The sequence below is a fragment of the Mobula birostris genome, chromosome 22 (genome assembly GCF_030028105.1).
Source record: "Mobula birostris isolate sMobBir1 chromosome 22, sMobBir1.hap1, whole genome shotgun sequence".
NCBI lineage: Eukaryota > Metazoa > Chordata > Chondrichthyes > Myliobatiformes > Myliobatidae > Mobula > Mobula birostris.
The window spans coordinates 61,948,233-61,974,923 of record NC_092391.1 but is presented as its reverse complement, the minus strand read 5'-3'; positions in this window follow the sequence as shown (position 1 = coordinate 61,974,923).

Below are 26,691 nucleotides of genomic sequence, written 5' to 3'. Positions count from 1 at the left end.
TCCTGTGTTCTCACTGTGTCGGTCTCTGTACCGTTCTATGATCTGTGTTCTCACTCTTTCGGTCTCTGTACCGTTCTCTGTTCTGTGTTCTAACTGTGTCCGTGTCCGTATTGTTCTATGATCTGTGTTCTCACACAGACGGTCTGTGTACCGTTCTATGTTCTGTGTTCTCACTCTGTCGATGTCTGTACCATTCTATGTTCTGTGTTCTCACACTGTCGGACTCTGTACCAATCTATGTTCTGTGTTCTCACTCTGTTGGTGTCTGTACTGCTCTGTGATCTGCGTTCTCACTCTGTCGGTCTCTGTACCGTTCTGTGTTGTGTGTTCTCACTCTGTCGGTCTCTGTACCCTTCTCTGTTCTGTGTTCTCACTCTGTCGGTCTCTGTACCGTTCTATGTTCTGTGTTCTCACTCTGTCGGTCTCTGTACTGTTCTATGTTCTGTGTTCTCACTCTGTCGGTCCCTGTACTATTCTATGTTCTGTGTTCTCACACTGTCGGACTCTTTACCGATCTATGTCCTGTGTTCTCACTCTGTCGGTCTGTGTACCGTTCTATGTTCTGTGTTCTCACTCTGTCGGTCTCTGTACCATTCTATGTTCTTTGTTCTCACACTGTCGGACTCTGTACCCATCTATGTTCTGTGTTCTCACTCTTTCGGTCTCTGTACCGTTCTGTGTTGTGTGTTCTCACTCTGTCGGTCTCTGTACCGTTCTATGTTCTGTGTTCTCACTCTGTCGGTCTCTGTACTGTTCAATGTTCTGTGTTCTCACTCTGACGGTCTCTGTACCGTTCTGTGTTGTGTGTTCTCACTCTGTCGGTCTCTGTACCCTTCTGTGTTCTGTGTTCTCACTCTGTCGGTCTCTGTACCGTTCTATGTTCTGTGTTCTTACTCTGTCGGTCTCTGTACTGTTCAATGTTCTGTGTTCTCACTCTGACGGTCTCTGTACCGTTCAATGTTCTGTGTTCTCACTCTGTCGGTCCCTGTACTATTCTATGTTCTGTGTTCTCACACTGTCGGACTCTTTACCGATCTATGTCCTGTGTTCTCACTCTGTCTGTCTCTGTACCGTTCTATGTTCTGTATTCTCAATCTGTCGGTCTCTGTACTGTTCTATGTTCTGTGTTCTCACTCTGTCGGTCTCTGTCCCGTTCTCTGTTCTGTGTTCTCACACTGTCGGACTGTGTACCGATCTGTGTCCTGTGTTCTCACTGTGTCGGTCTCTGTACCGTACTATGATCTGTGTTCTCACTCTTTCGGTCTATGTACCGTTCTCTGTTCTGTGTTCTGACTGTGTCCGTGTCCGTATTGTTCTATGATCTGTGTTCTCGCACAGAAGGTCTGTGTACCGTTCTATGTTCTGTGTTCTCATACTGTCGGTATCTGTACCATTCTGTGTTCTGTGTTCTCACACTGTCGGACTCTGTACCGATCTATGTCCTGTGTTCTCACTCTGTCGATGTCTGTACCGTTCTGTGTTCTGTGTTCTCACTCTGTTGGTCTCTGTACCGTTCTGTGTTCGAACTGTGTCGGTGTCTGTACTGTTCCATGTTCTGTGTTCTCACTCTTTTGGTCTCTATACTGTTCTGTGTTCTGTGTACTCACTCTGTCGGTGTCTGTACAGTTCTATGTTCTGTGTTCTCACTCTGTCGGTTTCTGTACTGTTCAATGTTCTGTGTCTCACTCTGACGGTCTCTGTACTGTTCAATGTTCTGTGTTCTCACTCTGTCGGTCCCTGTACTATTCTATGTTCTGTGTTCTCACTCTGTCGGACTCTTTACCGATCTATGTCCTGTGTTCTCACTCAGTCGGTCTCTGTACCGTTCTATGTTCTGTATTCTTACTCTGTCGGTCTCTGTACGTTTCTATGTTCTGTCTTCTCACTTGTCGGTCTCTGTACCGTTCTAAGTTCTGTGTTCTCACTCTGTCGGTCTCTGTACCGTTCTCTGTTCTGTGTTCTAACTCTATTGGTCTCTGTACCGTTCTATGATCTGTGTTCTCACTCTGTCGGTCTCTGTACCGTTCTGTGTGTGTGTTCTCACTCTGTCGGTCTCTGTACCCTTCTGTGTTCTGTGTTCTCACTCTGTCGGTCTCTGTACCGTTCTATGTTCTGTGTTCTCACTCTGTCGGTCTCTGTACTGTTCAGTGTTCTGTGTTCTCACTCTGACGGTCTCTGTACTGTTCAATGTTCTGTGTTCTCACTCTGTCGGTCCCTGTACTATTCTATGTCCTGTGTTCTCACTCTGTCGGTCTCTGTACCGTTCTATGTTCTGTATTCTCACTCTGTCGGTCTCTGTACTGTTCTATGTTCTGTGTTCTGACTGTGTCCGTGTCCGTATTGTTCTATGATCTGTGTTCTCACACAGACGGTCTGTGTACCGTTCTATGTTCTGTGTTCTCACCCTGTCGGTCACTGTACTGTTCTATGATATGTGTTCTCACACTTTCGGTCTGTGTTCTGTTCTATGATCTGTGTTCTCACTCTGCCGGTCTCTGTTCCGATCTATGTTCTGTGTTCTCACTCTGTCGGTGTCTGGACCGTTCTATGTTCTCTGTTCTCAATCTGTCGGTGTCTGTACTGTTCTATGATCTGTGTTCTCACTCTTTCGGTCACCGTACTGTTCTATGTTCTGTGTTCTCACTCTTTCGGTCTCTGTACTGTTCGATGTTCTGTGTTCTCACTCTGTCGGTATCTGTACCGTTCTATGTTCTGTGTTCTCACTCTGTTCATCTCTATACTGTTCTATGTTCTGTGTTCTCACTCTGTCGGTCTCTGTACTGTTCTATGTTCTGTGTTCTCACACTGTCGGACTCTTTACCGATCTATGTCCTGTGTTCTCACTCTGTCGGTCTCTGTACCGTTCTATGTTCTGTATTCTCACTCTGTCGGTCTCTATACTGTTCTATGTTCTGTGTTCTCACTCTGTCGGTCTCTGTCCCGTTCTATGTTCTGTGTTCTCACACTGTCGGACTGTGTCCCGATCTATGTCCTGTGTTCTCACTGTGTCGGTCTCTGTACCGTTCTATGATCTGTGTTCTCACTCTTTCGGTCTCTGTACCGTTCTCTGTTCTGTGTTCTAACTGTGTCCGTGTCCGTATTGTTCTATGATCTGTGTTCTCACACAGACGGTCTGTGTACCGTTCTATGTTCTGTGTTCTCACTCTGTCGATGTCTGTACCATTCTATGTTCTGTGTTCTCACACTGTCGGACTCTGTACCAATCTATGTTCTGTGTTCTCACTCTGTTGGTGTCTGTACTGCTCTGTGATCTGCGTTCTCACTCTGTCGGTCTCTGTACCGTTCTGTGTTGTGTGTTCTCACTCTGTCGGTCTCTGTACCCTTCTCTGTTCTGTGTTCTCACTCTGTCGGTCTCTGTACCGTTCTATGTTCTGTGTTCTCACTCTGTCGGTCTCTGTACTGTTCTATGTTCTGTGTTCTCACTCTGTCGGTCCCTGTACTATTCTATGTTCTGTGTTCTCACACTGTCGGACTCTTTACCGATCTATGTCCTGTGTTCTCACTCTGTCGGTCTGTGTACCGTTCTATGTTCTGTGTTCTCACTCTGTCGGTCTCTGTACCATTCTATGTTCTTTGTTCTCACACTGTCGGACTCTGTACCCATCTATGTTCTGTGTTCTCACTCTTTCGGTCTCTGTACCGTTCTGTGTTGTGTGTTCTCACTCTGTCGGTCTCTGTACCGTTCTATGTTCTGTGTTCTCACTCTGTCGGTCTCTGTACTGTTCAATGTTCTGTGTTCTCACTCTGACGGTCTCTGTACCGTTCTGTGTTGTGTGTTCTCACTCTGTCGGTCTCTGTACCCTTCTGTGTTCTGTGTTCTCACTCTGTCGGTCTCTGTACCGTTCTATGTTCTGTGTTCTTACTCTGTCGGTCTCTGTACTGTTCAATGTTCTGTGTTCTCACTCTGACGGTCTCTGTACCGTTCAATGTTCTGTGTTCTCACTCTGTCGGTCCCTGTACTATTCTATGTTCTGTGTTCTCACACTGTCGGACTCTTCACCGATCTATGTCCTGTGTTCTCACTCTGTCTGTCTCTGTACCGTTCTATGTTCTGTATTCTCAATCTGTCGGTCTCTGTACTGTTCTATGTTCTGTGTTCTCACTCTGTCGGTCTCTGTCCCGTTCTCTGTTCTGTGTTCTCACACTGTCGGACTGTGTACCGATCTGTGTCCTGTGTTCTCACTGTGTCGGTCTCTGTACCGTACTATGATCTGTGTTCTCACTCTTTCGGTCTATGTACCGTTCTCTGTTCTGTGTTCTGACTGTGTCCGTGTCCGTATTGTTCTATGATCTGTGTTCTCGCACAGATGGTCTGTGTACCGTTCTATGTTCTGTGTTCTCACTCTGTCGGTCACTGTACCATTCTATGTTCTTTGTTCTCACACTGTCGGACTCTGTACCGATCTATGTTCTGTGTTCTCACTCTGTCGGTCTCTGTACTGTTCTATGATATGTGTTCTCACACTTTCGGTCTGTGTCCCGTTCTATGTTCTGTGTTCTCACTCTGTCGGTCTCTGTTCCGATCTATGTTCTGTGTTCTCACTCTGTCGGTGTCTGTACCGTTCTATGTTCTCTGTTCTCAATCTGTCGGTGTCTGTACTGTTCTATGATCTGTGTTCACACTCTTTCGGTCACCGTACTGTTCTATGTTCTGTGTTCTCACTCTTTCGGTCTCTGTACTGTTCGATGTTCTGTGTTCTCACTCTGTCGGTCTCTGTACCGTTCTCTGTTCTGTGTTCTCACTCTGTCAGTCTCTGTACTGTTCGATGTTCTGTGTTCTCACTCTGTCGGTCTCTGTACCGTTCTATGTTCTGTGTTCTCACGCTGTTCATCTCTATACTGTTCTTTGTTCTGTGTTCTCACTCTGTCGGTCTCTGTACTGTTCTATGTTCTGTGTTCTCACACTGTCGGACTCTTTACCGATCTATGTCCTGTGTTCTCAATCTGTCGGTCTCTGTACCGTTCTATGTTCTGTATTCTCACTCTGTCGGTCTCTGTACTGTTCTATGTTCTGTGTTCTCACTCTGTCGGTCTCTGTCCCGTTTTATGTTCTGTGTTCTCACACAGTCGGACTGTGTACCGATCTATGTCCTGTGTTCTCACTGTGTCAGTCTCTGTACCGTTCTATGATCTGTGTTCTCACTCTTTCTGTCTCTGTACCGTTCTCTGTTCTGTGTTCTAACTGTGTCCGTGTCCGTATTGTTCTATGATCTGTGTTCTCACACAGACGGTCTGTGTACCGTTCTATGTTCTGTGTTCTCACTCTGTCGATGTCTGTACCATTCTATGTTCTGTGTTCTCACACTGTCGGACTCTGTACCGATCTATGTTCTGTGTTCTCACTCTGTTGGTGTCTGTACTGTTCTGTGATCTGCGTTCTCACTCTGTCGGTCTCTGTACCGTTCTGTGTTGTGTGTTCTCACTCTGTCGGTCTCTGTACCCTTCTGTGTTCTGTGTTCTCACTCTGTCGGTCTCTGTACCGTTCTATGTTCTGTGTTCTCACTCTGTCGGTCCCTGTACTATTCTATGTTCTGTGTTCTCACACTGTCGGACTCTTTACCGATCTATGTCCTGTGTTCTCACTCTGTCGGTCTCTGTACCGTTCTATGTTCTGTATTCTCACTCTGTCGGTCTCTGCACTTTTCTATGTTCTGTCTTCTCACTTGTCGGTCTCTGTTCCGTTCTAAGTTCTGTGTTCTCACTCTGTCGGTCTCTGTACCGTTCTCTGTTCTGTGTTCTAACTCTGTTGGTCTCTGTACCGTTCTATGATGTGTGTTCTCACTCTGTCGGTCTCTGTACCGTTCTGTGTTGTGTGTTCTCACTCTGTCGGTCTCTGTACCGTTCTATGTTCTGTGTTCTCACTCTGTCGGTCTCTGTACTGTTCAATGTTCTGTGTTCTCACTCTGACGGTCTCTGTACCGTTCAATGTTCTGTGTTCTCACTCTGTCGGACTCTTTACCGATCTATGTCCTGTGTTCTCACTCTGTCGGTCTCTGTACCGTTCTATGTTCTGTATTCTCACTCTGTCGGTCTCTGTACTGTTCTATGTTCTGTGTTCTCACTCTGTCGGTCTCTGTCCCGTTCTATGTTCTGTGTTCTCACACTGTCGGACTGTGTACCGATCTATGTCCTGTGTTCTGACTGTGTCGGTCTCTGTACCGTTCTATGATCTGTGTTCTCACTCTTTCGGTCTCTGTACCGTTCTCTGTTCTGTGTTCTGACTGTGTCCGTGTCCGTATTGTTCTATGATCTGTGTTCTCACACAGACGGTCTGTGTACCGTTCTATGTTCTGTGTTCTCACTCTGTCGGTCTCTGTACCATTCTATGTTCTTTGTTCTCACACTGTCGGACTCTGTACCGATCTATGTTCTGTGTTCTCACTCTGTCGGTCTCTGTACTGTTTTATGATATGTGTTCTCACACTTTCGGTCTGTGTACCGTTCTATGTTCTGTGTTCTCACTCTGTCGGTCTCTGTTCTGATCTATGTTCTGTGTTCTCACTCTGTCGGTCTCTGTACCGTTCTGTGTTCTGTGTTCTAACTCTGTCGGTGTCTGTACCGTTCTATGTTCTCTGTTCTCAATCTGTCGGTGTCTGTACTGTTCTATGATCTGTGTTCTTACTCTTTCCGTCACCGTATTGTTCTATGTTCTGTGTTCTCACTCTTTCGGTCTCTGTACTGTTCGATGTTCTGTGTTCTCACTCTGTCGGTCTCTGTACCGTTCTCTGTTCTGTGTTCTCACTCTGTCAGTCTCTGTACCATTCTATGTTCTGTGTTCTCACTCTTTCGGTCTCTGTACTGTTCGATGTTCTGTGTTCTCACTCTGTCGGTCTCTGTACCGTTCTATGTTCTGTGTTCTCACTCTCTTCATCTCTATACTGTTCTATGTTCTGTGTTCTCAATCTGTCGGTCTCTGTACCATTCTATGTTCTGTGTTCTCACACTGTCGGTATCTGTACCATTCTGTGTTCTGTGTTCTCACACTGTCGGACTCTGTACCGATCTATGTTCTGTGTTCTCACTCTGTCGGTCTCTGTACTGTTCTATGATATGTGTTCTCACACTTTCGGTCTGTGTACCGTTCTATTTTCTGTGTTCTCACTCTGTCGGTCTCTGTTCCGATCTATGTTCTGTGTTCTCACTCTGTCGGTCTCTGTACCGTTCTGTGTTCTGTGTTCTAAGTCTGTCGGTGTCTGTACCGTTCTATGTTCTCTGTTCTCAATCTGTCGGTGTCTGTACTGTTCTATGATCTGTGTTCTCACTCTTTCGGTCACCGTACTGTTCTATGTTCTGTGTTCTCACTCTTTCGGTCTCTGTACTATTCTATGTTCTGTGTTCTCACTCTGTCGGTCTCTGTCCCGTTTCATGTTCTGTGTTCTCACACTGTCGGACTGTGTACCGATCTATGTCCTGTGTTCTCACTGTGTCGGTCTCTGTACCGTTCTATGATCTGTGTTCTCAAACCTGTCGGTCTCTGTACCGTTCTATGTTCTGTGTTCTCACTCTGTCGGTCTCTGTACCGTTCTATGTTCTGTGTTCTCAATATGTCGGTCTCTGTACCGTTCTATGACCTGTGTCCTCACTCTGTTGGTGTCTGTACTGTTCTATGTTCTGCCTTCTCACTCTGTCGGTCTCTGTACCATTCTATGTTCTGTGTTCTCACACTGTCGGTCTCTGTACCATTCTGTGTTCTGTGTTCTCACACTGTCGGACTCTGTACCGATCTATGTCCTGTGTTCTCACTCTGTCGATGTCTGTACCGTTCTGTGTTCTGTGTTCGAACTGTGTCGGTGTCTGTACTGTTCTATGATCTGTGTTGTCACTCTTTTGGTCTCTGTACTGTTCTATGTTCTGTGTTCTCACTCTGTCGGTGTCTATACTGTTCTATGTTCTGTGTTCTCACTCTGTCGGTCTCTGTACAGTTCTATGTTCTGTGTTCTCACTCTGTCAGTCTCTGTACCGTTCTATGTTCTGTGTTCTCACTTTGTCGGTCTCTGTACCATTCCATGTTCTGTGTTCTCACTCTGTCGGTCTCTGTACTGTTCTATGTTCTGTGTTCTCACTCTTTCGGTCTCTGTACTTTTCTGTGTTCTGTGTTCTCACTCTGTCGGACTCTGTACTGTTCTATGTTCTGTATTCTCACTCTGTCAGTGTCTGTACCGTTCTGTGTTCTGTGTTCTAACTCTGTCGGTGTCTGTACCGTTCCATGTTCTTTTTTCTCACTCTGTGGGTCTCTGTACCGTTCTATATGTCGGTTTCTGTCCCGTTTCATGTTCTGTGTTCTCACACTGTCGGACTGTGTACCGATCTATGTCCTGTGTTCTCACTGTGTCGGTCTCTGTACCGTTCTATTATCTGTGTTCTCACTCTGTCGGTCTCTGTACCGTTCTATGTTCTGTGTTCTCAATATGTCGGTCTGTGTACCGTTCTATGACCTGTGTCCTCACTCTGTCGGTGTCTGTACTGTTCTATGTTCTGCCTTCTCACTCTGTCGGTCTCTGTACCATTCTATGTTCTGTGTTCTCACACGGTCGGTCTCTGTACCATTCTATGTTCTGTGTTCGCACACTGTCGGACTCTGTAACGATCTGTGTCCTGTGTTCTCACTCTGTCGATGTCTGTACCTTTCTATGTTCTGTGTTCTCACTCTGTCGGTCTCTGTACCGTTCTATGTTCTGTGTTCTCACTCTGTCGGTGTCTCTACCGTTCAATGTTCTGTGTTCTCACTCGGTCGGTCTCTGTACCGTTCTATGTTCTGTGTTCTCACTCTTTCGGTCTCTGTACTGTTCTATGTTCTGTGTTCTCACTCTGTCGGTCTCTGTGCCGTTCTATCTTCTGTGTTCTCACTCTGTCAGTCTCTGTACCGTTCTATGTTCGGTGTTCTCACTCTGTCGGTCTCGGTACCATTCTATGTTCTGTGTTCTCACTCTGTCGGTCTCTGTACCGTTCTATTTTCTTTGTTCTCACTCTGTTGGTCTCTGTTCCGTTCTATGATCTGTGTTCTCTCCCTGTCGTTCTCTGTACCGTTCTATGTTCAGTGTTCTAACTCTGTCGGTGTCTGTACCATTCTATGTTCTGTGTTCTCACACTGTCGGACTCTGTACCGATCTATGTTCTGTGTTCTCACTCTGTTGGTGTCTGTACTGTTCTGTGTTCTGTATTCTCACACTGTCGGACTGTGTACCGATCTATGTCCTGTGTTCTCACTGTGTCGGTCTCTGTACCGATCTATGTCCTGTGTTCTCACTGTGTCGGTCTCTGTACCGTTCTATGATCTGTGTTCTCATTCTGTCGGTCTCTGTACCGTTCTCTGTTCTGTGTTCTAACTGTGTCCGTATCCGTATTGTTCTATGATCTGTTTTCTCACACAGACGGTCTGTGTACCGTTCCATGTTCTGTGTTCTCACTCTGTCGGTCTCTGTAGCATTCTATGTTCTTTGTTCTCACACTGTCGGAATCTGTACCGATCTATTTTCTATGTTCTCACTCTGTCGGTCTCTGTACTGTTCTCTGATATGTGTTCTCACTCTTTCGGTCTGTGTACCGTTCTATGTTCTGTGTTCTCACTCTGTCGGTCTCTGTTCCGATCTATGTTCTGTGTTCTCACTCTGTCGGTCTCTGTACCGTTCTATGTTCTGTGTTCTCACTCTGTTGGTCTCTGTACCGTTCTGTGTTCTGTGTTCTCACTCTGTCGATCTCTGTACTGTTCAATGTTCTGTGTTCTCACTCTGACGGTCTCTGTACCGTTCTATGTTCTGTGTTCTCACTCTGTCGGTCTCTGTACCGTTCTATGATCTGTGTTCTAACTCTGTCGGTGTCTGTACAGTTCTATGATCTGTGTTCTCACTCTATCGGTCTCTGTACCGTTCTATGATCTGTGTTCTAACTCTGTCGGTGTCTGTACAGTTCTATATTCTGTGTTCTCACTCTGTCGGTCACTGTCCCGTTCTATGTTCTGTATTCTCACACTGTCGGACTGTGTACCGATCTATGTCCTGTGTTCTCACTGTGTCGGTCTCTGTACCGTTCTATGATCTGTGTTCTCATTCTGTCGGTCTCTGTACCGTTCTCTGTTCTCTGTTCTAACTGTGTCCATATCCGTATTGCTCTATGATCTGTATTCTCACACAGACGGTCTGTGTACCGTTCTATGTTCTGTGTTCTAACTCTGTCGGTGTCTGTACCGTTCTATGTTCTCTGTTCTCAATCTGTCGGTGTCTGTACTGTTCTATGATCTGTGTTCTCACTCTTTCGGTCACCGTACTGTTCTATGTTCTGTGTTCTCACTCTTTCGGTCTCTGTACTGTTCTATGTTCTGTGTTCTCACTCTGTCGGTCTCTGTACTATTCTATGTTCTGTGTTCTCACACTGTCAGACTCTTTACCGATCTATGTCCTGTGTTCTCACACTGTCGGTGTCTGTACCGTTCTGTGTTCTGTATTCTCACTCTGTCGGTCTCTGTACTGTTCTATGTTCTGTGTTCTCACTCTGTCGGTCTCTGTCCCATTCTATGTTGTGTTTTCTCACACTGTCGGACTGTGTACCGATCTATGTCCTCTGTTCTCAGTGTGTCGGTCTCTGTACCGTTCTATGATCTGTGTTCTCAAACCTGTCGGTCTCTGTACCGTTCTGTGTTCTGTGCTCGAACTGTGTCGGTGTCTGTACTGTTCTATGTTCTGTGTTCTCACCCTGTCGGTGTCTCTACCGTTCTATGTTCTGTGTTCTCACTCTGTCGGTCTTTGTACAGTTCTATGTTCTGTGTTCTCACTCTGTCGGTCTCTGTACCGTTCTATTTTCTTTGTTCTCACTCTGTTGGTCTCTGTTCCGTTCTATGATCTGTGTTCTCTCCCTGTCGGTCTCTGTACCATTCTATGTTCAGTGTTCTAACTCTGTCGGTGTCTGTACCATTCTATGTTCTGTGTTCTCACACTGTCAGACTCTGTACCATTCTATGTTCTGTGTTCTCACTCTGACGGTCTCTGTACCGTTCTATGTTCTGTGTTCTCACTCTGTCGATCTCTGTACTGTTCAATGTTCTGTGTTCTCACTCTGACGGTCTCTGTACCGTTCTATGTTCTGTGTTCTCACTCTGTCGTTCTCTGTACCATTCTATGATCTGTGTTCTAACTCTGTCGGTGTCTGTACAGTTCTATGATCTGTGTTCTCACTCTATCGGTCTCTGTTCCGTTCTATGATCTGTGTTCTAAGTCTGTCGGTGTCTTAACAGTTCTATGTTCTGTGTTCTCACTCTGTCGGTCTCTGTCCCGTTCTATGTTCTGTATTCTCACACTGTCGCACTGTGTACCGATCTATGTCCTGTGTTCTCACTCTGTCCGTCTCTGTACCATTCTCTGTTCTGTGTTCTCACTCTGTCGGTCTCTGTACCGTTCTATGTTCTGTGTTCTCACTCTGTCGATCTCTGTACTGTTCTATGTTCTGTATTCTCACTCTGTCGGTGTCTGTACCGTTCTGTGTTCTGTGTTCTAACTTTGTCGGTGTCTGTACCGTTCTGTGTTCTGTGTTCTCACTCTGTCGGTGTCTGTACTGTTCTATGATCTATGTTCTCACTCTGTCGGTCTCTGTACCGTTCCGTGTTCTGTGTTCTCACTCTGTAGGTCTCTGTACCGTTCTATGTCCTGTGTTCTCTCTCTGTCTGTGTCTGTACTGTTCTATGTTCTGTATTCTCACTCTGTCAGTCTCTGTACTGTTCTATGTTCTGTGTTCTCACTCTGTCGGTCTCTGTCCCGTTCTATGTTCTGTGTTCTCACACTGTCGGACTGTGTACCGATCTATGTCCTGTGTTCTCACTGTGTCGGTCTCTGTACCGTTCTATGATCTGTGTTCTCACTCTGTCGGTCTCTGTACCGTTCTATGTTCTGTGTTCTCAATATGTCGGTCTGTGTACCGTTCTATGACCTGTGTCCTCACTCTGTCGGTGTCTGTACTGTTCTATTTTCTGCCTTCTCACTCTGTCGGTCTCTGTACCATTCTATGTTCTGTGTTCTCACACTGTCGGTCTCTGTACCATTCTGTGTTCTGTGTTCTCACACTGTCAGACTCTGTACCGATCTATGTCCTGTGTTCTCACTCTGTCAATGTCTGCACCGTTCTATGTTCTGTGTTCTCACTCTGTCGGTCTCTGTACCGTTCTGTGTTCGACCTGTGTCGGTGTCTGTACTGTTCTATGATCTGTGTTCTCACTCTTTCGTCTCTGAACTGTTCTATGTTCTGTGTTCTCACTCTGTCGTTCTCTGTACCATTCTATGATCTGTGTTCTAACTCTGTCGGTGTCTGTACAGTTCTATGATCTGTGTTCTCACTCTATCGGTCTCTGTTCCGTTCTATGATCTGTGTTCTAAGTCTGTCGGTGTCTTAACAGTTCTATGTTCTGTGTTCTCACTCTGTCGGTCTCTGTCCCGTTCTATGTTCTGTATTCTCACACTGTCGGACTGTGTACCGATCTATGTCCTGTGTTCTCACTGTGTCGGTCTCAGTACTGTTCTGTTTTCTGTGTTCTCACTCTGTCGGTCTCTGTACCATTCTCTGTTCTGTGTTCTCACTCTGTCGGTCTCTGTACCGTTCTATGTTCTGTGTTCTCACTCTGTCGATCTCTGTACTGTTCTATGTTCTGTATTCTCACTCTGTCGGTGTCTGTACCGTTCTGTGTTCTGTGTTCTAACTTTGTCGGTGTCTGTACCGTTCTGTGTTCTGTGTTCTCACTCTGTCGGTGTCTGTACTGTTCTATGATCTATGTTCTCACTCTGTCGGTCTCTGTACCGTTCCGTGTTCTGTGTTCTCACTCTGTAGGTCTCTGTACCGTTCTATGTCCTGTGTTCTCTCTCTGTCTGTGTCTGTACTGTTCTATGTTCTGTATTCTCACTCTGTCAGTCTCTGTACTGTTCTATGTTCTGTGTTCTCACTCTGTCGGTCTCTGTCCCGTTCTATGTTCTGTGTTCTCACACTGTCGGACTGTGTACCGATCTATGTCCTGTGTTCTCACTGTGTCGGTCTCTGTACCGTTCTATGATCTGTGTTCTCACTCTGTCGGTCTCTGTACCGTTCTATGTTCTGTGTTCTCAATATGTCGGTCTGTGTACCGTTCTATGACCTGTGTCCTCACTCTGTCGGTGTCTGTACTGTTCTATTTTCTGCCTTCTCACTCTGTCGGTCTCTGTACCATTCTATGTTCTGTGTTCTCACACTGTCGGTCTCTGTACCATTCTGTGTTCTGTGTTCTCACACTGTCAGACTCTGTACCGATCTATGTCCTGTGTTCTCACTCTGTCAATGTCTGCACCGTTCTATGTTCTGTGTTCTCACTCTGTCGGTCTTTGTACCGTTCTGTGTTCGACCTGTGTCGGTGTCTGTACTGTTCTATGATCTGTGTTCTCACTCTTTCGTCTCTGAACTGTTCTATGTTCTGTGTTCTCACTCTGTCGGTGTCTCTACAGTTCTATGTTCTGTGTTCTGACTCTGTCGGTCTCTGTACCGTTCTATCTTCTTTGTTCTCACTCTGTCGGTCTCTGTACCATTCAATGTTCTGTGTTCTCACTCTGTCGGTCTCTGTACCGTTCTATTTTCTTTGTTCTCACTCTGTTGGTCTCTGTTCCGTTCTATGATCTGTGTTCTCTCCCTGTCGGTCTCTGTACCGTTCTATGTTCAGTGTTCAAACTCTGTCGGTGTCTGTACCATTCTATGTTCTGTGTTCTCACACTGTCGGACTCTGTACCGATCTATGTTCTGTGTTCTCACTCTGTTGGTGTCTGTACTGTTCTGCGATCTGTGTTCTCACTCTGTCGGACTCTGTACCATTCTATGTTCTGTATTCTCACTCTGTCGGTCTCTGTACCGTTCTATGTTCTGTGTTCTCACTCTGTCGGTCTCTGTACTGTTCAATGTTCTGTGTTCTCACTCTGACTGTCTCTGTACCGTTCTATGTTCTGTGTTCTCACTCTGTCGGTCTCTGTACCGTTCTATGATTTGTGTTCTAACTCTGTCGGTGTCTGTACAGTTCTATGATCTGTGTTCTCACTCTATCGGTCTCTGTACCATTCTATGATCTGTGTTCTAACTCTGTCGGTGTCTGTACAGTTCTATGTTCTGTGTTCTCACTCTGTCGGTCTCTGTACCGTTCTATGTTCTGTGTTCTCAATATGTCGGTCTGTGTACCGTTCTATGACCTGTGTCCTCACTCTGTCGGTGTCTGTGCTGTTCTATGTTCTGCCTTCTCACTCTGTCGGTCTCTGTACCATTCTATGTTCTGTGTTCTCACACGGTCGGTCTCTGTACCATTCTATGTTCTGTGTTCTCACACTGTCGGACTCTGTACCGATCTATGTCCTGTGTTCTCACTCTGTCGATGTCTTTACCGTTCTATGTTCTGTGTTCTCACTCGGTCGGTCTCTGTACCGTTCTATGTTCTGTGTTCTCAATATGTCGGTCTGTGTACCGTTCTATGACCTGTGTCCTCACTCTGTCGGTGTCTGCACTGTTCTATGTTCTGCCTTCTCACTCTGTCGGTCTCTGTACCATTCTATGTTCTGTGTTCTCACACGGTCGGTCTCTGTACCATTCTATGTTCTGTGTTCTCACACTGTCGGACTCTGTACCGATCTATGTCCTGTGTTCTCACTCTGTCGATGTCTTTACCGTTCTATGTTCTGTGTTCTCACTCTGTCGGTCTCTGTACCGTTCTATCTTCTGTGTTCTCACTCTGTCGGTCTCTGTACCGTTCTATGTTCGGTGTTCTCACTCTGTCGGTCTCTGTGCCATACTATGTTCTGTGTTCTCACTCTGTCGGTCTCTGTACCGTTCTATTTTCTTTGTTCTCACTCTGTTGGTCTCTGTTCCGTTCTATGATCTGTGTTCTCTCCCTGTCGTTCTCTGTACCGTTCTATGTTCAGTGTTCTAACTCTGTCGGTGTCTGAACCATTCTATGTTCTGTGTTCTCACTCTGTCGGTCTCTGTACCGTTTTATGTTCTGTGTTCTCACTCTGTCGATCTCTGTACTGTTCAATGTTCTGTGTTCTCACTCTGTCGATCTCTGTACTGTTCAATGTTCTGTGTTCTCACTCTGACGGTCTCTGTACCGTTCTATGTTCTGTGTTCTCACTCTGTCGGTTTCTGTACCGTTCTATGATCTGTGTTCTAACTCTGTCGGTGTCTGTACAGTTCTATGATCTGTGTTCTCACTCTATCGGTCTCTGTACCGTTCTATGATCTGTGTTCTAACTCTTTCGGTGTCTGTACAGTTCTATGTTCTGTGTTCTCACTCTGTCGGTCTCTGTCCCGTTCTATGTTCTGTATTCTCACACTGTCGGACTGTGTACCGATCTATGTCCTGTGTTCTCACTGTGTCGGTCTCTGTACCGTTCTATGATCTGTGTTCTCACTCTGTCGGTCTCTGTACCGTTCTCTGTCCTGTGTTCTAACTGTGTCCGTGTCCGTATTGTTCTATGATCTGTATTCTCACACAGACGGTCTGTGTACCGTTCTATGTTCTGTGTTCTCACTCTGTCAGTCTCTGTACCATTCTATATTCTGTGTTCTCACTCTTTCCGTCTCTGTACTGTTCGATGTTCTGTGTTCTCACTCTGTCGGTCTCTGTACCCTTCTATGTTCTGTGTTCTCACTCTGTCGGACTGTGTACCGTTCTATGTTCTGTGTTCGAACTGTGTCGGTGTCTGTACTGTTCTATCTTCTGTGTTCTCACTCTGTCGGTCTCTGTACCATTCTATGTTCTGTGTTCTCACTCTGTCGGTCTCTGTACTGTTCTATTTTCTTTGTTCTCACTCTGTTGGTCTCTGTTCCGTTCTATGATCTGTGTTCTCTCCCTCTCGGTCTCTGTACCGTTCTATGTTCAGTTTTCTAACTCTGTCGGTGTCTGTACCATTCTATGTTCTGTGTTCTCACACAGTCGGACTCTGTACCGATCTATGATATGTGTTCTCACTCTGTCGGTCTCTGTACTGTTCTATGATATGTGTTCTCACTCTTTCGGTCTGTGTACCGTTCTATGTTCTGTGTTCTCACTCTGTCGGTCTCTGTTCCGATCTGTGTTCTGTGTTCTAACTCTGTCGGTGTCTGTTCCGTTCTATGTTCTCTGTTCTCAATCTGTCGGTGTCTGTACTGTTCTATGATCTGTGTTCTCACTCTTTCCGTCACCGTACTGTTCTATGTTCTGTGTTCTCACTCTTTCGGTCTCTGTACTGTTCGATGTTCTGTGTTCTCACTCTGTCGGTCTCTGTACCGTTCTATGTTCTGTGTTCTCACTCTGTCAGTCTCTGTACCATTCTATGTTCTGTGTTCTCACTCTTTCGGTCTCTGTACTGTTCGATGTTCTGTGTTCTCACTCTGTCGGTCTCTGTACCGTTCTATGTTCTGTGTTCTGACTCTGTCAGTCTCTGTACCGTTCTATGTTCTCTGTTCTCAATCTGTCGGTGTCTGTACTGTTCTATGATCTGTGTTCTCACTCTTTCCGTCACCGTACTGTTCTATGTTCTGTGTTCTCACTCTTTCGGTCTCTGTACTGTTCGATGTTCTGTGTTCTCACTCTGTCGGTCTCTGTACCGTTCTATGTTCTGTGTTCTCACTCTGTCAGTCTCTGTACCATTCTATGTTCTGTGTTCTCACTCTTTCGGTCTCTGTACTGTTCGATGTTCTGTGTTCTCACTCTGTCGGTCTCTGTACCGTTCTATGTTCTGTGTTCTGACTCTGTCAGTCTCTGTACCGTTCTACGTTCTGTGTTCTCACTTTGTCGGTCTCTGTACCATTCCATTTTCTGTGTTCTCACTCTGTCGGTCTCTGTACTGTTCTATGTTCTGTGTTCTCACTCTTTCGGTCTCTGTACTGTTCTGTGTTCTGTGTTCTCACTCTGTCAGACTCTGTACCGTTCTATGTTCTGTATTCTCACTCTGTCGGTGTCTGTACCGTTCTATGTTCTGTGTTCTCACTTTGTTGGTCTCTGTACCGTTCCATGTTCTTTTTTCTCACTGGGTGGGTCTCTGTACCGTTCTATGTTCTGTGTTCTCACTCTGTCGGTCTCTGTCCCGTTCTATGTTCTCTGTTCTCACACTGTCGGACTGTGTACCGATCTATGTCCTGTGCTCTCACTGTGTCGGTCTCTGTACCGTTCTATGATCTGTGTTCTCACTCTGTCGGTCTCTGTACCGTTCTATGTTCTGTGTTCTCAATATGTCGGTCTGTGTACCGTTCTATGACCTGTGTCCTCACTCTGTCGGTGTCTGTACTGTTCTATTTTCTGCCTTCTCACTCTGTCGGTCTCTGTACCATTCTATGTTCTGTGTTCTCACACTGTCGGTCTCTGTACCATTCTGTGTTCTGTGTTCTCACACTGTCAGACTCTGTACCGATCTATGTCCTGTGTTCTCACTCTGTCAATGTCTGCACCGTTCTATGTTCTGTGTTCTCACTCTGTCGGTCTCTGTACCGTTCTGTGTTCGACCTGTGTCGGTGTCTGTACTGTTCTATGATCTGTGTTCTCACTCTTTCGTCTCTGAACTGTTCTATGTTCTGTGTTCTCACTCTGTCGTTCTCTGTACCATTCTATGATCTGTGTTCTAACTCTGTCGGTGTCTGTACAGTTCTATGATCTGTGTTCTCACTCTATCGGTCTCTGTTCCGTTCTATGATCTGTGTTCTAAGTCTGTCGGTGTCTTAACAGTTCTATGTTCTGTGTTCTCACTCTGTCGGTCTCTGTCCCGTTCTATGTTCTGTATTCTCACACTGTCGGACTGTGTACCGATCTATGTCCTGTGTTCTCACTGTGTCGGTCTCAGTACTGTTCTGTTTTCTGTGTTCTCACTCTGTCGGTCTCTGTACCATTCTCTGTTCTGTGTTCTCACTCTGTCGGTCTCTGTACCGTTCTATGTTCTGTGTTCTCACTCTGTCGATCTCTGTACTGTTCTATGTTCTGTATTCTCACTCTGTCGGTGTCTGTACCGTTCTGTGTTCTGTGTTCTAACTTTGTCGGTGTCTGTACCGTTCTGTGTTCTGTGTTCTCACTCTGTCGGTGTCTGTACTGTTCTATGATCTATGTTCTCACTCTGTCGGTCTCTGTACCGTTCCGTGTTCTGTGTTCTCACTCTGTAGGTCTCTGTACCGTTCTATGTCCTGTGTTCTCTCTCTGTCTGTGTCTGTACTGTTCTATGTTCTGTATTCTCACTCTGTCAGTCTCTGTACTGTTCTATGTTCTGTGTTCTCACTCTGTCGGTCTCTGTCCCGTTCTATGTTCTGTGTTCTCACACTGTCGGACTGTGTACCGATCTATGTCCTGTGTTCTCACTGTGTCGGTCTCTGTACCGTTCTATGATCTGTGTTCTCACTCTGTCGGTCTCTGTACCGTTCTATGTTCTGTGTTCTCAATATGTCGGTCTGTGTACCGTTCTATGACCTGTGTCCTCACTCTGTCGGTGTCTGTACTGTTCTATTTTCTGCCTTCTCACTCTGTCGGTCTCTGTACCATTCTATGTTCTGTGTTCTCACACTGTCGGTCTCTGTACCATTCTGTGTTCTGTGTTCTCACACTGTCAGACTCTGTACCGATCTATGTCCTGTGTTCTCACTCTGTCAATGTCTGCACCGTTCTATGTTCTGTGTTCTCACTCTGTCGGTCTTTGTACCGTTCTGTGTTCGACCTGTGTCGGTGTCTGTACTGTTCTATGATCTGTGTTCTCACTCTTTCGTCTCTGAACTGTTCTATGTTCTGTGTTCTCACTCTGTCGGTGTCTCTACAGTTCTATGTTCTGTGTTCTGACTCTGTCGGTCTCTGTACCGTTCTATCTTCTTTGTTCTCACTCTGTCGGTCTCTGTACCATTCAATGTTCTGTGTTCTCACTCTGTCGGTCTCTGTACCGTTCTATTTTCTTTGTTCTCACTCTGTTGGTCTCTGTTCCGTTCTATGATCTGTGTTCTCTCCCTGTCGGTCTCTGTACCGTTCTATGTTCAGTGTTCAAACTCTGTCGGTGTCTGTACCATTCTATGTTCTGTGTTCTCACACTGTCGGACTCTGTACCGATCTATGTTCTGTGTTCTCACTCTGTTGGTGTCTGTACTGTTCTGCGATCTGTGTTCTCACTCTGTCGGACTCTGTACCATTCTATGTTCTGTATTCTCACTCTGTCGGTCTCTGTACCGTTCTATGTTCTGTGTTCTCACTCTGTCGGTCTCTGTACTGTTCAATGTTCTGTGTTCTCACTCTGACTGTCTCTGTACCGTTCTATGTTCTGTGTTCTCACTCTGTCGGTCTCTGTACCGTTCTATGATTTGTGTTCTAACTCTGTCGGTGTCTGTACAGTTCTATGATCTGTGTTCTCACTCTATCGGTCTCTGTACCATTCTATGATCTGTGTTCTAACTCTGTCGGTGTCTGTACAGTTCTATGTTCTGTGTTCTCACTCTGTCGGTCTCTGTACCGTTCTATGTTCTGTGTTCTCAATATGTCGGTCTGTGTACCGTTCTATGACCTGTGTCCTCACTCTGTCGGTGTCTGTGCTGTTCTATGTTCTGCCTTCTCACTCTGTCGGTCTCTGTACCATTCTATGTTCTGTGTTCTCACACGGTCGGTCTCTGTACCATTCTATGTTCTGTGTTCTCACACTGTCGGACTCTGTACCGATCTATGTCCTGTGTTCTCACTCTGTCGATGTCTTTACCGTTCTATGTTCTGTGTTCTCACTCGGTCGGTCTCTGTACCGTTCTATGTTCTGTGTTCTCAATATGTCGGTCTGTGTACCGTTCTATGACCTGTGTCCTCACTCTGTCGGTGTCTGCACTGTTCTATGTTCTGCCTTCTCACTCTGTCGGTCTCTGTACCATTCTATGTTCTGTGTTCTCACACGGTCGGTCTCTGTACCATTCTATGTTCTGTGTTCTCACACTGTCGGACTCTGTACCGATCTATGTCCTGTGTTCTCACTCTGTCGATGTCTTTACCGTTCTATGTTCTGTGTTCTCACTCTGTCGGTCTCTGTACCGTTCTATCTTCTGTGTTCTCACTCTGTCGGTCTCTGTACCGTTCTATGTTCGGTGTTCTCACTCTGTCGGTCTCTGTGCCATACTATGTTCTGTGTTCTCACTCTGTCGGTCTCTGTACCGTTCTATTTTCTTTGTTCTCACTCTGTTGGTCTCTGTTCCGTTCTATGATCTGTGTTCTCTCCCTGTCGTTCTCTGTACCGTTCTATGTTCAGTGTTCTAACTCTGTCGGTGTCTGAACCATTCTATGTTCTGTGTTCTCACTCTGTCGGTCTCTGTACCGTTTTATGTTCTGTGTTCTCACTCTGTCGATCTCTGTACTGTTCAATGTTCTGTGTTCTCACTCTGTCGATCTCTGTACTGTTCAATGTTCTGTGTTCTCACTCTGACGGTCTCTGTACCGTTCTATGTTCTGTGTTCTCACTCTGTCGGTTTCTGTACCGTTCTATGATCTGTGTTCTAACTCTGTCGGTGTCTGTACAGTTCTATGATCTGTGTTCTCACTCTATCGGTCTCTGTACCGTTCTATGATCTGTGTTCTAACTCTTTCGGTGTCTGTACAGTTCTATGTTCTGTGTTCTCACTCTGTCGGTCTCTGTCCCGTTCTATGTTCTGTATTCTCACACTGTCGGACTGTGTACCGATCTATGTCCTGTGTTCTCACTGTGTCGGTCTCTGTACCGTTCTATGATCTGTGTTCTCACTCTGTCGGTCTCTGTACCGTTCTCTGTCCTGTGTTCTAACTGTGTCCGTGTCCGTATTGTTCTATGATCTGTATTCTCACACAGACGGTCTGTGTACCGTTCTATGTTCTGTGTTCTCACTCTGTCAGTCTCTGTACCATTCTATATTCTGTGTTCTCACTCTTTCCGTCTCTGTACTGTTCGATGTTCTGTGTTCTCACTCTGTCGGTCTCTGTACCCTTCTATGTTCTGTGTTCTCACTCTGTCGGACTGTGTACCGTTCTATGTTCTGTGTTCGAACTGTGTCGGTGTCTGTACTGTTCTATCTTCTGTGTTCTCACTCTGTCGGTCTCTGTACCATTCTATGTTCTGTGTTCTCACTCTGTCGGTCTCTGTACTGTTCTATTTTCTTTGTTCTCACTCTGTTGGTCTCTGTTCCGTTCTATGATCTGTGTTCTCTCCCTCTCGGTCTCTGTACCGTTCTATGTTCAGTGTTCTAACTCTGTCGGTGTCTGTACCATTCTATGTTCTGTGTTCTCACACAGTCGGACTCTGTACCGATCTATGATATGTGTTCTCACTCTGTCGGTCTCTGTACTGTTCTATGATATGTGTTCTCACTCTTTCGGTCTGTGTACCGTTCTATGTTCTGTGTTCTCACTCTGTCGGTCTCTGTTCCGATCTGTGTTCTGTGTTCTAACTCTGTCGGTGTCTGTTCCGTTCTATGTTCTCTGTTCTCAATCTGTCGGTGTCTGTACTGTTCTATGATCTGTGTTCTCACTCTTTCCGTCACCGTACTGTTCTATGTTCTGTGTTCTCACTCTTTCGGTCTCTGTACTGTTCGATGTTCTGTGTTCTCACTCTGTCGGTCTCTGTACCGTTCTATGTTCTGTGTTCTCACTCTGTCAGTCTCTGTACCATTCTATGTTCTGTGTTCTCACTCTTTCGGTCTCTGTACTGTTCGATGTTCTGTGTTCTCACTCTGTCGGTCTCTGTACCGTTCTATGTTCTGTGTTCTGACTCTGTCAGTCTCTGTACCGTTCTACGTTCTGTGTTCTCACTTTGTCGGTCTCTGTACCATTCCATTTTCTGTGTTCTCACTCTGTCGGTCTCTGTACTGTTCTATGTTCTGTGTTCTCACTCTTTCGGTCTCTGTACTGTTCTGTGTTCTGTGTTCTCACTCTGTCAGACTCTGTACCGTTCTATGTTCTGTATTCTCACTCTGTCGGTGTCTGTACCGTTCTATGTTCTGTGTTCTCACTTTGTTGGTCTCTGTACCGTTCCATGTTCTTTTTTCTCACTGGGTGGGTCTCTGTACCGTTCTATGTTCTGTGTTCTCACTCTGTCGGTCTCTGTCCCGTTCTATGTTCTCTGTTCTCACACTGTCGGACTGTGTACCGATCTATGTCCTGTGCTCTCACTGTGTCGGTCTCTGTACCGTTCTATGATCTGTGTTCTCATTCTGTCGGTCTCTCTACCGTTCTATGATCTGTGTTCTCAATATGTGGGTCTGTGTACCGTTCTATGACCTGTGTCCTCACTGTGTCGGTGTCTGTACTGTTCCATGTTCTGCCTTCTCACTCTGTCGGTCTCTGTACCATTCTGTGTTCTGTGTTCTCACACTGTCGGTCTCTGTACCATTCTATGTTCTGTGTTCTCACACTGTCGGACTCTGTACCGATCTATGTCCTGTGTTCTCACTCTGTCGATGTCTGTACCGTTCTATGTTCTGTGTTCTCACTCTGTCGGTCTCTGTACTGTTCTATGATCTGTGTTCTCACTCTTTCCGTCACCGTACTGTTCTATGTTCTGTGTTCTCACTCTTTCGGTCTCTGTACTGTTCGATGTTCTGTGTTCTCACTCTGTCGGTCTCTGTACCGTTCTATGTTCTGTGTTCTCACTCTGTCAGTCTCTGTACAATTCTATGTTCTGTGTTCTCACTCTTTCGGTCTCTGTACTGTTCGATGTTCTGTTTTCTCACTCTGTCGGTCTCTGTACCGTTCTATGTTCTGTGTTCTCACTCTGTCGGTCTCTGTACCGTTCTATGTTCTGTGTTCTCACTTTGTCGGTCTCTGCACCATTCCATGTTCTGTGTTCTCACTCTGTCGGTCTCTGTACTGTTCTATGTTCTGTGTTCTCACTCTTTCGGTCTCTGTACTGTTCTGTGTTCTGTGTTCTCACTCTGTCCGACTCTGTACCGTTCTATGTTCTGTATTCTCACTCTGTCGGTGTCTGTACCGTTCTGTGTTCTAACTCTGTCGGTGTATGTACCGTTCCATGTTCTTTTTTCTCACTATGTTGGTCTCTGTTCCGTTCTATGAACTGTGTTCTCACTCTGTCGGTCTCTGTCCCGTTCTATGTTCTGTGTTCTCACACTGTCGGACTGTGTACCGTTCTATGTTCTGTGTTCTCAATATGTCGGTCTGTGTACCGTTCTATGACCTGTGTCCTCACTCTGTTGGTGTCTGTACTGTTCTATGTTCTGCCTTCTCACTCTGTCGGTCTCTGTACCATTCCATGTTCTGTGTTCTCACACTGTCGGTCTCTGTACCATTCTATGTTCTGTGTTCTCACACTGTCGGACTCTGTACCGATCTATGTCCTGTGTTCTCACTCTGTCGATGTCTGTACCGTTCTATGTTCTGTGTTCTCACTCTGTCGGTCTCTGTACCGTTCTATGTTCTGTGTTCTCACTCTGTCGGTGTCTCTACCGTTCTATGTTCTGTGTTCTCACTCTGTCGGTCTCTGTACCGTTCTATGTTCTGTGTTCGAACTGTGTCGGTGTCTGTACCGTTCTATCTTCTGTGTTCTCACTCTGTCGGTCTCTGTACCATTCTATGTTCTGTGTACTCACTCTGTCGGTCTCTGTACTGTTCTATTTTCTTTGTTCTCACTCTGTTGGTCTCTGTTCCGTTCTATGATCTGTGTTCTCTCCCTCTCGGTCTCTGTACCGTTCTATGTTCAGTGTTCTAACTCTGTCGGTGTCTGTACCATTCTATGTTCTGTGTTCTCACACAGTCGGACTCTGTACCGATCTATGTTCTGTGTTCTCACTCTGTTGGTGTCTGTACTATTCTGTGATCTGTGTTCTCACTCTGTCGGTCTCTGTACCATTCTATGTTCTGTGTTCTCACTCTGTCGGTCTCTGTACCGTTCTATCTTCTGTGTTCTCACTCTGTCGGTCTCTGTACCATTCTATGTTCAGTGTTCTCACTCTGTCGGTCTCTGTACGGTTCTATTTTCTTTGTTCTCACTCTGTTGGTCTCTGTTCCGTTCTATGATCTGTGTTCTCTCCCTCTCGGTCTCTGTACCGTTCTATGTTCAGTGTTCTAACTCTGTCGGTGTCTGTACCATTCTATGTTCTGTGTTCTCACACAGTCGGACTCTGTACAATTCTATGTTCTGTGTTCTCACTCTTTCGGTCTCTGTACTGTTCGATGTTCTGTTTTCTCACTCTGTCGGTCTCTGTACCGTTCTATGTTCTGTGTTCTCACTCTGTCGGTCTCTGTACCGTTCTATGTTCTGTGTTCTCACTTTGTCGGTCTCTGCACCATTCCATGTTCTGTGTTCTCACTCTGTCGGTCTCTGTACTGTTCTATGTTCTGTGTTCTCACTCTTTCGGTCTCTGTACTGTTCTGTGTTCTGTGTTCTCACTCTGTCCGACTCTGTACCGTTCTATGTTCTGTATTCTCACTCTGTCGGTGTCTGTACCGTTCTGTGTTCTAACTCTGTCGGTGTATGTACCGTTCCATGTTCTTTTTTCTCACTATGTTGGTCTCTGTTCCGTTCTATGAACTGTGTTCTCACTCTGTCGGTCTCTGTCCCGTTCTATGTTCTGTGTTCTCACACTGTCGGACTGTGTACCGTTCTATGTTCTGTGTTCTCAATATGTCGGTCTGTGTACCGTTCTATGACCTGTGTCCTCACTCTGTTGGTGTCTGTACTGTTCTATGTTCTGCCTTCTCACTCTGTCGGTCTCTGTACCATTCCATGTTCTGTGTTCTCACACTGTCGGTCTCTGTACCATTCTATGTTCTGTGTTCTCACACTGTCGGACTCTGTACCGATCTATGTCCTGTGTTCTCACTCTGTCGATGTCTGTACCGTTCTATGTTCTGTGTTCTCACTCTGTCGGTCTCTGTACCGTTCTATGTTCTGTGTTCTCACTCTGTCGGTGTCTCTACCGTTCTATGTTCTGTGTTCTCACTCTGTCGGTCTCTGTACCGATCTATGTTCTGTGTTCTCACTCTGTTGGTGTCTGTACTATTCTGTGATCTGTGTTCTCACTCTGTCGGTCTCTGTACCATTCTATGTTCTGTGTTCTCACTCTGTCGGTCTCTGTACCGTTCTATCTTCTGTGTTCTCACTCTGTCGGTCTCTGTACCATTCTATGTTCAGTGTTCTCACTCTGTCGGTCTCTGTACGGTTCTATTTTCTTTGTTCTCACTCTGTTGGTCTCTGTTCCGTTCTATGATCTGTGTTCTCTCCCTCTCGGTCTCTGTACCGTTCTATGTTCAGTGTTCTAACTCTGTCGGTGTCTGTACCATTCTATGTTCTGTGTTCTCACACAGTCGGACTCTGTACCGATCTATGTTCTGTGTTCTCACTCTGTCGGTCTCTGTACTGTTCAATGTTCTGTGTTCTCACTCTGACGGTCTCTGTACCGTTCTATGTTCTGTGTTCTCACTCTGTCGGTCTCTGTACCGTTCTATGATCTGTGTTCTAACTCTGTCGGTGTCTGTACAGTTCTATGATCTGTGTTCTCACTCTATCGGTCTGTGTACCGTTCTATCATCTGTGTTCAAACTCTGTCGGTGTCTGTACAGTTCTATGTTCTGTGTTCTCACTCTGTCGGTCTCTGTCCCGTTCTATGTTCTGTGTTCTCACACTGTCGGACTGTGTACCGATCTATGTCCTGTGTTCTCACTATGTCGGTCTCTATACCGTTCTATGATCTGTGTTCTCACTCTGTCGGTCTCTGTACCGTTCTCTGTTCTGTGTTCTAACTGTGTCCGTGTCCGTATTGTTCTATGATCTGTTTTCTCACACAGACGGTCTGTGTACCGTTCTATGTTCTGTGTTCTCACTCTGTCGGTCTCTGTACCATTCTATGTTCTTTGTTCTCACACTATCGGACTCTGTACTGATCTATGATCTGTGTTCTCACTCTGTCGGTCTCTGTACCGTTCTCTGTTCTGTGTTCTAACTGTGTCCGTGTCCGTATTGTTCTATGATCTGTGTTCTCACACAGACGGTCTGTGTACCGTTCTATGTTCTGTGTTCTCACTCTGTCGGTCTCTGTTCCGATCTGTGTTCTGTGTTCTAACTCTGTCGGTGTCTGTACCGTTCTATGTTCTCTGTTCTCAATCTGTCGGTGTCTGTACCGTTCTATGATCTGTGTTCTCACTCTTTCCGTCACCGTAATGTTCTATGTTCTGTGTTCTCACTCTTTTGGTCTCTGTACTGTTCGATGTTCTGTGTTCTCACTCTGTCGGTCTCTGTACCGTTCTATGTTCTGTGTTCTCACTCTGTCAGTCTCTGTACCATTCTACGTTCTGTGTTCTCACTCTTTCGGTCTCTGTACCGTTCGATGTTCTGTGTTCTCACTCTGTCGGTCTCTGTACCGTTCTATGTTCTGTGTTCTCACTCTGTCAGTCTCTGTACCGTTCTGTGTTCTCACTTTGTCGGTCTCTGTACCATTCCATTTTCTGTGTTCTCAGTCTGTCGGTCTCTGTACTGTTCTATGATCTGTGTTCTCACTCTTTCCATCACCGTACTGTTCTATGTTCTGTGTTCTCACTCTTTCGGTCTCTGTACTGTTCGATGTTCTGTGTTCTCACTCTGTCGGTCTCTGTACCGTTCTATGTTCTGTGTTCTCACTCTGTCAGTCTCTGTACCATTGTATGTTCTGTGTTCTCACTCTGTCGGTCTCTGTTCCGATCTGTGTTCTGTGTTCTAACTCTGTCGGTGTCTGTTCCGTTCTATGTTCTCTGTT